The following is a 9,658-nucleotide window of genomic DNA, read 5'->3' as shown; positions in this document are numbered from 1 at the left end:
GAAAATATTTGTAAACCACATATCCAACAAAGGACTGGTATCTAGACTATATAAAGAACCCTCAAAACCCAACAGTAAAAAAGCAAAGCGAAAGTTCAATTAGCAAAAGACATGAAGAGACATTTCACTGAAGAGGAAACACAAATGGCAAATAATTATGAATGGCTAACATCATTAGTCATTAGGAAAATGCAAATTAAAACCACAATTAAAAAAACACAATGGGGACGGCTGGGTGGCTCAGTCCGTTAAGCGTCCGACTTTCGGCCGAGGTCATGATCTCGTGGTTCATGAGTTGGAGCCCCGAAGTCAGGTTCTGTGCTGACCGCTCAGAGCCTGGAGCCTGCCTCAGATTCTGTGTCTCCCTCTCTCTCTGCCCTTCCCCCACTCGTGTGTGTGGGTGGGGGGGGGGGGCGCTCTCTCTCTCTCTCTCAAAAATAAATAAATATTAAAAAAATTCTTAAAACCACAATGAGATACCACTACACACTTCTCAGAATGGCTAAAATAAAAAGCAATGACATCAAATGCTGGTGAGGTTGTGGGTACCTCGGTTACTCATCCATTGCTGATAAGAATGTAAACGGTACAGCCACTGTGGAAAACAGGTTGGCAGTGTCTTATAAACCAATAAGCAGTTATCTTATGACCTAGCAGCTGTACTCTCAGAGTTTATCCCAGGAAAATAAAAACTTATTTTCCACAAAAATCTGTACCCAAATGTTCACAACAGCCTTATTTGTGATACCTAAAAACTGGAAATGACTCCGATGGCTTTTAGTGAGTAAATGTTTGAGCCAACTGCAACGCATCCAGACCGTGGAGTGGGCTCACTGGGAATGGACTGTTCATACAGGAAGCAGTCGGGGTGAATCTCAGGGCAATTATGCTGGGGGGAGGGGCGCAGAATCCAAACTCAGAAGGTTATATCCTTTATGATCTATATCCAAACTCAGAAGGTTATATCCTTTATGATCTATTAACTTTAAAAATAAAACCGCCACTTATTTTACCAGCAAAAATGTGTTTATTTGGAAACAGCAGAGAATTGCAGTCCAGGGCAAGCAACCTACTGAAAAACCATAGGCTAGTTTGGAGAACAAAGCAGAGGAGGCTCTTTCGGAGAGGAAAGAGAGAGTCAGGAGGGCAGAAAGTCCAGCTAGGAGCTGGAAGTGTAGTGGCTTCTCATTGGCTGGGCTGTGGCCATCTCTCATTGGCTGGGCTGTTGCTGGGGGAGAAGGAAACCTTCCTCCTGGTGGGATAATAAAGCAGTGGCAATCTAGCACTAACCTAGGAGGTCCCTCCCCTCCTGTTGATTCTGCAATTAAGAGCTTCAGTTGTGGAAACTCCCTATTCCATTTTAGTGAACTTTCCCTTTATTAATTTTCACAATTCCATTTGTTAACATTTTTGAAAAGATAACATTTTAGAAGTGGAGAGAAGATTAGTGGTTTTAGGCATGAGGGGGCAAGTGGGAGATAGGGTCCTGCTGGTGATGGAAATCTCCACCTTGGCTGTGGCAGTGGATACAGGAACCAATATGTGTGAAACAAGCACGTGAAGCTAAGTACACACATGAGTGTAAGCAGAACTGGAGAAATCTAAGATTGTGATTCATCAATGTTGGTATCAGGGTTGTGATATCATACAGTTGTGTTTTGAAGATGTTATCTTTGGAGAAACTGGGCAAAGGGTACAAGGAATCTCTTTATTATATCCTACAACTGCATTTAAATCCATAATTATCTCAAAATAGGCTTAATTTTAAAAACTCACATAGGGCACCTGGGTGGCTCAGTTGGTTAAGCGTCCAACTTTGGCTCAGGTCATTATTTCACGGTTTGTGAGTTCAAGCCCTGAATAGGGCTCTCTGCTGTCAGCTCGGAGCCTGCTTCGGATCCTCTGTCTCCCTCTCTCTCTGCCCCTCCCTTGCTCACACACGCGCAAACTCTCTCTCAAATAAATAAACATGAAAAAGAAAAGAAAATAAAAACTCACATAGGGTGGAAAGCACATTTGTTTGGAAACAACTCTTTCCACTCTCACATTTTATTGAAATTATGGACAACTATCTTCAACATAGCATCTAAGCTCTTCGGATTTTGAATCCAGGCTAGCACCATCCACAGAAGTGTCTTCCTGAGCCCAGAACACATCTGCACACCTTTGGGACCACCGCATCTTGAAGAGGCCCTTTAGTGATCTTCCTTTTGACACGACCTTTGAAGACTTGTTTAAAATAGCACTCAACACACAATTATGACTAAATGTGTTTCCGTTTTTTATCTCCTTTTTTCTTAACCAAATACAGACTCCCATCAGCAACCCAAACCAGCACTAGTCAAGACTTCTTCAGGCTACCCGTGTCTTCCCTAAATAGTGTCTTGTTCACAATTAAGCGATTGAGAGCAGTCCCTTTGCCAAGAATAGAGTAGAGGCAACGCCTTCTTCACTGACAGTATCTGGGAAGAAATCTCACCTTATCTGATGAGATGGCCACAGCCCATCCTGTTTGTTTGGTCTTTATTTGTCTTTTATCTGCTCCTCTCGAGAGAATGTCAACTATTTGAGGGCAGGAGCTGGTGTGTCCACACCCAAATCCCTGGAACAGGATACAGCCAGCACACAGCTGCGGGAGAGAATGGAAGTGTGTGGGGTGGGTGACCTTCTGGCCTGTCTAGCAGGTTCTCCACAGGGTGGCCCACTCCCCTGACCCCACCCTGCCACGCACATCCTGGACAACAGCCTCTGGCCTGTCTGATTCCAGAAGCACACCCTCCCTTCCCAGCACCCACACCTTCGTCCACTCCGTGCTGCTTTCCCTGAGTTCAAGGCTGCTGAAAGCCCACACGCACCAACACTGCCCCACAGCAGGGAACTGAGCAAGCAAGCAAATCAGAATCTGGATTCACAGGCTGCCTCAAAAAGGACGGTGTGCCCTAGTCCTTATCCTTATGGGAGGCCAATCAGGGAGTCGATCTGAAAACAGTTCACAAATCTGCGCTGGAATGTGTACCTGTTTAGTTAGATGAACAACACCCCTGGTCGCTGTGGTCTGCACTCCGGTTGGCTCTCACCAGAAGAGCCCTTGGGGTTGCCTCCCCTAATCTGCCCTCTGTCTCTCTGCCACAGTCCAGGGAAGTCAGCCTGGGAGGCTCATCACATCTCAAAGTCATGACAAGTATCCTCCGCCCCAGCTGGCCAGCCCCTCCCAAGGAGGGCTCTGGGGTCCATTTTTTTCGTGCTGCTCAGACCTGTTCAGCCAGCTAAAGAAGAGGGGGGATCAGAGTTCTCACAGGTGCATATGCACACACTGTGAGGTGGCCAGTTGTTCTGTATGTGCGTGGTGTGAAGTGGCGTCTAGTACGTATACGAGAGGAATAAGGATCTAATGTTGCGCGTGGCCTGACGTGCACCTGTTTTGTGTGTCTGGTACGGGATGGTATGACAGTGTGTGTTCGTGGTGCGTTGTGTAAGACTATGGTTTTTGGTACGTGCGGTGCAAGATGGGTCTCTCGCACGTATACGTAATGGTGTGAAATGCTGATCTGGTCTTTTCTGTCTGAATGGGTGGGGAAAACAGGCATCTAATTCTTTGGTGTGTATTATGTGAAGGGTGTGTGTGTGTGTGTGGCATAAAATGAGCATGTGTTAAATCAGAAATTGTGCTGGGTCTGAGATTTTGCTCTACTTGTAAGCCAACAAGGTAGCCTACCGCAGGTCACGTGTGTGTGTGTGCAGGAAACACGGGACCCAGGTCAGAGGTGAAGGGCAATGCCTTGTGTTGGCTCCTCGGGTCTTATCTCCATGGGCAGACAGGCGGCATGCACTGCAGTGGGGTACGTTTCGGAGGAACCCTGAAATAGGAAACTCTTCTCTTCGACAGGACCACTGTGACTCTCCCCACCCTGCGTTCCAGAGAGAGACCTGCTCTTCGCACTGGAATGTGAGCAGATCTTCTCCAGGGAGGGGAAGGATGGGTATTTTTCCTGACCGTACTGGAATGTCTCTGAGACAAACATTCCTAATTACGCTCTAAATGACTTTGCTCTGACGACCTGGACCATGCAGAAACAGAAACATGAGATATTCGTGGAGAACTGCCTCCCAATAGGATCTACCCTTCAAAAACACCTCTACAAGGACCTAGTTTTTTGTTTGAGGATATGGCATGATGAATCTTTTAGCATGGTGTTCTGAGGTGGAAAGTATTGGGGGGGTGGAGAAAGGGGGGAGACATGAGTGTTTACTTGTGAGATGGGTGTCTAACCTTTTTCTCTGTATGGTTGAAATTAGTATCTCAGTTTTCTGTGTATTATGTGGGATGACATTTTGTGTATGGTATGGTATACTTAGGAAATTTTTCATGTACATTGGAAATGAATGGGTATCTGTGTAGAGTGACGTCTTTATTTGTGTGTGTGCTTTGAGGTCATTGCAGCCCACCTGATTGTTGTTTTGTTGGGGTTTTTTTAAAAAAAAAGGTTAATGCGGGGCGCCTGGGTGGCGCAGTCGGTTAAGCGTCCGACTTCAGCCAGGTCACGATCTCGCGGTCCGTGAGTTCGAGCCCCGCGTCGGGCTCTGGGCTGATGGCTCAGAGCCTGGAGCCTGTTTCCGATTCTGTGTCTCCCTCTCTCTCTGCCCCTCCCCCGTTCATGCTCTGTCTCTCTCTGTCCCAAAAATAAATAAACGTTGAAAAAAAAATTAAAAAAAAAAAAAAAGGTTAATGCTTATTCATTTTTGAGAGACAGAGACAGAGCATGAGTGGAGGATGGGGCAGAGAGAGGAGACACAGAATCCGAAGCAGCTCCAGGCTCCGAGCTGTCAGCACAGAACCCACAGGGCTCGAACTCACAAACCATGAGATCATGACCTGAGCTCAAGTCGGGCGTTGAACCAACTGAGCTACCAAGACGCCCCGTTTCTTTTGTGGTTTTATCCCTCTCTGTTTTATGAGGGGATTCAGAGAGACGCAGAAGTCCTGCTACTGCCTCCAGCCTGCGGCAACCCACAAGGATTTTAACACGGGCAAGCACATAGGAAACAAGCAAGAATCCCCATTTACTGGGCAAGTGGCAGCACTCTGCACACCCTCTGTCCACACTGCTTATCTCAACAATGTGGTCAGGCTCTCGTCGCTCGTGGCAGCCCCGTGACGGCATAGATGGGTATTTGCCTCTCTGTTTGCAGCCGCCGGGACCCACGGGGTGCAGACTCGATTGTTTATTAATTACCACATGCGGTACCATGTGGACTGGCTCGTTTTTTCTATTACAAATTATGCCTCAATTAGTAGCCTTGTTCATGCTGCAAAAAAAATTTTTTTTTTTTGCATTTTTGCCAGTGTTTTAGCAGTTTTCCCAATTTATCTTTGGGATAAATTCCTACTTGGGGATTGCTGGGCCAAAGGATAGATGCCCACGTAGTTTTGAAGGTTATCGTCAATCTCCCCACAGTTTCCAATAGCAACGTATGAGGGTCTTGCTATTATATATTGGCGCCGTTTAACAAGGTGAGTTATCAAATGGTGAGGCTTTGTCACCAGACTGGTCAGGAGAGGCCTCAGGTGATATCTGACCATAGGCCTGAGGGAGGAAGGAGCCCCACGGGCACCAAGGATGGGCCATCCAGGTCTAGGAACGGCTCTGCCAGGCCTTGAGACGGGAGGGCCTAGCGTGTCCAGGAGAGCCATGTGGTTGGAAGAAGTGAGTTGGGGAGAGCAGCCAGGGCCGGGCCAGAGTCAAGGCAGGGCTTGGGCCCAAGGCAAGACCTTGGAGGCTCAGAGCATCCACTGGGCTGCTAAGCAGAGGCCTGGCACCCTCTGACTTAGGCATTGAAGGATCAGCTTATCGGCTGCTCCGTTCAGCACAGACTGGGGGCGGGCACAGAGGCTGTGGAACCAACCCAGACAGGATAGGTGGGTTCAGGCCATGGCGGCAGCTGTGGAAGCCATGGCTGGATTAAGGCATATTTGAAGACAGAGCCAACAGGACTTCCCCAGGAATTGGATGTGGGAAAACAGAGAAAGAGAGTCATCAGGAATGAGTCCAAATGTTCGTGCCCCAGTAACAGAAAAGGCAGAGTGGCTATGAGAGAGGAAAATGGAGGGAAGCGGGTCACCCGGGAAGGCCCAGAGTTGTGTCCTGAACCTGGTGGGAATGATGTCTGCTGTTCACTGGAGGGACACAGAGTGCGTTAACATTGGAGGGCAGCCAGCATCTGGACTGAGCTTAAAACCATGGATGGAGTGGGGCGCCTGGTGGCTCAGTCGGTTAAGCATCCGACTTCAGCTCAGGTCATGATCTCACAGTTCACGAGTTCGAGCCCCGCGTTGGGCTCTGTGCCGACAGCTCAGAGCCTGGAGCCTGCTTCAGATTCTGTGTCTCCCTCTCTCTCTCTCTGCCCCTCCCCTGCTCACACTCTGTCTGTCTGTCTCTCTCTCAAAAATAGGTAAACATTAAAAAAATTTAAAAAAAACTAAAATAAAACCAACAGGGGCAGAGCGATCACCAGCCAGGAGAGGAGCCTCAGGGAGAGGAGAGGAGGCCTGACAGGAAGAGCCCAGGAGGAGAAGAGGGTGGCAGAGGGGCCAAGAAGGTGCTAGTCAGGGGGCAGCGCATGAATGGAGAACCAGGCAAAGGGAAAGTGTTTCAGGAGATGACCCTTGGAGATGGAGATGACAATGGCCCTTGGTACAGCTGCACAAAGTCTTGGGTGTCTGGACAGAGCATTTTGTTGGAGTGGGGGCAGGACAGAAGTCTGAGGGTTTAAGAGAGAACATGGAAAGGGAAAATGGAGAGGCTGAGTGTGGACAGCTCTTCGGAGAAGGCGTGCTGTGAAGATAAGCAGAGAAGTACACCATCAGGAGACAGCCTCACTCTGAGTTTGTAAGCAAATGGAGTGACCCAACAGAGAGGATGGCCTGTGGGGGAGGGGGGGTGAGGAGGGACAGCTGGGTGGGTGAGCAGAACAGGCCAGTGCCCAGGGATGGCTGGGTGGCATAGGAGTGAGGACGGCTCACCTTCCAGGGAGGAGGGAGCAGTGGGCTGGGGGGCAGCCTCCTCTCACTGCTTGTACCATGGTCTCCGGCTTCTTCTTCCTTTACTGCTCTATCGGGGTATAACCACACATACGTAACCTGTACACTTCGATGAGTTTTGACCCACGGATACACCCATGAACTCATCACCACCATCAACACAGCACACATTTCCATCTTCCCAGGTTTCCTTGGGTCCCCTGTAATCTACCCGCTTTTGGGCCTTTGTTCTGAGTGACACCCCTTTTGAGCAGAGGAGAGACATACCTTGACTAATGTGTTATGGCAGTTACTATTCTGTGTTGAGAAGAGGTTGGGCGGGGGGCAAGGAAAGAAGCAGAAAGACGAGTCTGGAAGCCATGCACTAATCCAGGAGGAATCAGTTGACTTGGGCCAGGGTAGGGATGGAGAGCCATAGCCAGAGTCTGAGGGGTCTGCTGACAGCAGTTTTGGGGTTGGAAGAAAAGACCCCACTGTCTTGGCTTAGCCGGCGTGATGGAGCCCTCTCCTCTGCAATGGGGGCTGGGGTGGGTAGCAAGGTTGGGGGAAGATCAGGAGTTGATACTCTGATATCAGAACCTGAGCTCCCTAAAGATATCCCAGTAGAGATGTGGCCAGCCAGTTGAATACAAGAGCCCAGGGTTCAGGGTCAAGGTCTGGGATGTTGTTGCTGACAAGGTCCCGGGAGACAGCAGGCAGGCCAGATGTCTGGTCTGCATCCTTTGAGAGAGACCAGTGGCCATGCGTCATGCACACGCTCCTGGCTCTCCCCCCTTTGCAGACAGATGGCTACGGTGTCAGAGGGCCCTCAAATGACTTCCTAGGGTCACTGTGCCCTCCACCCAGAGCTGATCCCGGCCTGTCGTCCCCATTTTTGACATCCAGGCCTCTACTCCAGTCTGGGCCAACTTAGCTGCCGTGTCACTGGAAAATAGAGGCAGCTGGATGAGATGGTGCACAGACCCCCCACCTCCTGCATTGGGGCTGCCTCCTGCAGCGTGAGGGCCGCCACAGCCCCATCTCCAGATCTGGTCCCCGGCCCCAGGTGAGGACTTGGGCTCAGGCAGCCTTCCCTCTCTCCAGGGGGGCCAGCCTCCCCCTGCACTGCACCAGTACCACTGAGGCTGCAGCCCAAATGTGAAGCAGCCCTCCAGTCCCAGAAGCTCCTCCACAGCAAACCACCTGGAAAAGTTGTCTATATTTACCCTCCTCTCTTGAGCCCACCACAATCCAGTTTTTACCCCTACGTAACCTGTACGTAGGCCAAGGCCCCAGAAGGGTCTCACTCCCCTTGCCCCTTTCAGCAGCTGACCAGACATCACTCCTTCTCTCCAGCTGGCTCAGTCTCAGTCTTTCTTACTGGATCCACCCGGACTTGCTGATTTTGCCACGTGGGCAGGGGGCTCAGCCCCCCAACCCTCACTCACTCTTTTGACCAGCTCACCCATCTCCACACACTGCAAACTCATACTACACGTACTACACAGCCGCTCCACTGGGGGGCCAATGGACCTTACAACTACACTCTTGACTCCACCCTTGTGCACTCCATCATGCTGCCCGGACTGTCAGCAGCTGCCCACCCTTCCAGTTGTTCCCCACCCATCCCTGCCTCTTCTCAGGCTGATCCCCCAGCAGTTCACACTTCCTCTCCTCCAGGGCACCACTTGCCTCCTGCTCTGCTCCTGCCAGACAGACACAGCACAGCCAGAGGGAGGCTTACAATGCCAGCATCATGCCGTCACCCCTCTGCTCATAACAGCCAGGGACCTCTCCCTCCGACCTCATCTCCTGCCTCCTCGTGCCCCATTCCCTCTGGCTTCCATGCTGGCTCTCTTCAATCTCCCCACTGTGCAGCTTGCTGCTGGCAGGACAACGTGCCTGTGAACCCCACCTGCCGATACTTGCAAGGCCGTTACCTCTATGTTCCTACTCTGTGCTTCTGTGGCGCCTTCCCCTCTGTCCCTTCCATGCCCACCCACCGTATCGTAACTAACACTCCAGACATCCACGGCCTCCCCCAACCAGTTTATCTGGCTCCCACATTATATCAGATTTACTTTTTCTTGTTATTGTCCCCCTCCCGCTAAGGTGTGGACCGCACGAAGGGGTGGACGTCACGCTCCAGGGCAGGGCCTGCGCAAGGGCGGACACACAGAGTTTCAGGGTCGGCCCTGCTGCCCACTGGACCGGGGCCCGGAAAGCAGGGCCCTGTCCGTGTGCGGCCCCCGGCTCCTGCCTGGTGCACGGAGAGCTCTCGCTGCTACGTCCCAGGAAGGACTGAATTGCAAGAACGAGACGGATTCCGCCAGAGGAAAGCCCCGGTCAGGTCCCGGAGCTGGAGTCGGCGTCAGCTGCCTGCTGAGTCCAGCGTACAGCAAGACTCATGCCGCAGACCTCACCCCCTTGGTCCACGCCCCCTCGGGCCACGCCCTCACGAGCCCCCGCCTCCGCTGAGGGCCCCGCCCCCGACACCCTCCCCTCTCCAGATCGCTCGGCCTAGCCCTGCCGGAGCGCGCCTGCGCCTTATGACCACGCCCCGGCCCCGCCCTCGGGCTCCGCCCCCTCCAGATCCCGCCCCCCTCCCGGCTGCGGGGTGGGAGCCGGGAGGGCAACGCG

Source organism: Leopardus geoffroyi, chromosome B1 (assembly GCF_018350155.1).
Source record: "Leopardus geoffroyi isolate Oge1 chromosome B1, O.geoffroyi_Oge1_pat1.0, whole genome shotgun sequence".
NCBI lineage: Eukaryota > Metazoa > Chordata > Mammalia > Carnivora > Felidae > Leopardus > Leopardus geoffroyi.
The sequence above is the reverse complement of the archived record's forward strand: the minus strand, read 5'-3'. Positions refer to the sequence as shown.